Raw genomic sequence first — 1,854 nt, forward strand, 5'->3', positions numbered from 1 at the left:
ACATATATATTCTCATCCAATATACATGATGAGATGAACATAGCACAGCTTCAATGTCAGTATGTGAACTAACACATAACCAGTCACATGTGTTATAATTTATATCATCCCTCGCTGGCTAGTGCACACGCAGTCACTCATGGTAACAGATCCAGTGGAAAACGGAACTATGTAGAGCAAATCCATTATGCTCTGCGGTCAGTTGGGAATGTTTTAGATTTTAAAAAGTATAAAATATATTTTTAGTTGAAATACAGATGCAGAAGATGTACAAAGATGCGCTTTTTGGGGGGTTTGTGTGATCAGCAAAAAGGAAACAGACACACTTAGACCAAAATATGAACGGATGGGAGGTAGGTCTAAGGAAGTGCTTCCTGTGGTACTTGTCCCTGGTTGACCTGTTTTTTAAAGGATGTGGCACACACACCACCCTCCCAAATCACTGAAAATAGGCTCCACTGCAGTGCACCCATGTTAAAAAATACTTTTATATCATATAATGGCCACAGTTAGATGCTTCCTTTTTAATATATCAACTACTGTACACCTTCATTCATTTTCTTCATTCATTTTTAAGAGGTCAACTCCTCTTGCATCTATGCTTTTTTCTTCAATTTGTTTATTTGTAACTTTTTAATCGTTTTATCACTTTTCCTGTAACATGTATACAGTAGGTTGGATGCTGAAAACACATATAGCACATTATCACCCTTATGCAGCTCTGTGGCTTGTATGCCTTAACTGGAGAGTACGGAGGGCAACAGCTGGTTCAGAAAAATGGTGAATCTTCATGCTGTGGTTTTCCCTCACTAGGCTGTGAAATACTGTTCAGTTCTGTTTCACCTGTGCACATCAATTCGCAAATCCCCATACATAGTTGCAATGTATCTGACTTGGGGATCTAATACTACAAATAAAGGCTATGGCTAGCAAGGAGGTGTTCCATAAATGTAGTTACTGGTACTCTTTTCATCATGGTATATCTAAAGGAAACAGAATCTTCTTTGAACTCTTGACTTATCAAGAATCCCCATCACTGGGAGGCCTTGTCTACTGACTCTTTTGTTACACCAAAAATTATACAACATTCGTATATAATATAAAGTTCATCCATCCATACACCATGACACAAGAAAGAGGTATAATTCTAATAAGAAATCTTTGCCAGTAGCTGTTCTGATTTATTCTATAAAAGTACACAGAGAAATGATCACTGACAACTGTGGCTTTTGAATGCATTAGTTGTGATTTGCAGGCAAACCATGAGGATCTGAAACCACACCTAAGTACAAAGGAATGCAGGTTTGAAAATGATTTTATGGGAACTCAGTGGTTTGCACTGCTGGATAGCACTGGAAAGCACAGTGTATTCCAAAGGGAAAACACACACACACGCACACACACACACACACACACACACACACACACACACACACACACACACACATCTATATCTATTTTGACAATCTACATAGAGAGCACATCATATGTACCTACATTAATATCTTCCTTTAGGTCACCCTAGTGGCCCTAAATCACTCTCAGTACCAGGAAGACAGACACACTTTATGGTTCACCTCTAAATGAAGCACCTTTGGGGACACCAAGTACCAGATGCATTTTGAGGACAAAAAAAAAGATCAGGAACAAGTCCAGGCATGTCATCCAGGGCTTGGTCTTCATTAAACGTTTCGGTCTTGGTGAAGTCCGTAAACGGCTCTCCCAATAATACTTCCTTTTGTGTTTCCACATTACATTTAAAGTGCAAAAGATTGTCCCTTCCCTTCATTAGCGTTCTAAGGATAGATGGCTTATCATACAAAATCCAAAAGAGAGTGGGGGGATCACACAGCT

The 1,854-nt window shown here is 39.1% G+C and overlaps 1 protein-coding gene across 1 annotated transcript in view; it reads right to left on the reverse strand.

Annotated features, from left to right (window-relative positions):
• Positions 1–470: 470 nt before the first annotated feature.
• The window catches only part of LOC125292720 (rho-related GTP-binding protein RhoE-like), an 8,501-nt gene continuing 7,117 nt past the window's right edge, over positions 471–1,854 (reverse strand). The window contains exon 5 of the mRNA XM_048240157.1: positions 471–1,854. This exon is cut by the window's right edge and continues 296 nt beyond it. The gene's annotated coding sequence lies outside the window, so the exon portion shown is untranslated.

Source organism: Alosa alosa, chromosome 3, assembly GCF_017589495.1.
Source record: "Alosa alosa isolate M-15738 ecotype Scorff River chromosome 3, AALO_Geno_1.1, whole genome shotgun sequence".
Classification (NCBI taxonomy): Eukaryota; Metazoa; Chordata; class Actinopteri; order Clupeiformes; family Clupeidae; genus Alosa; species Alosa alosa.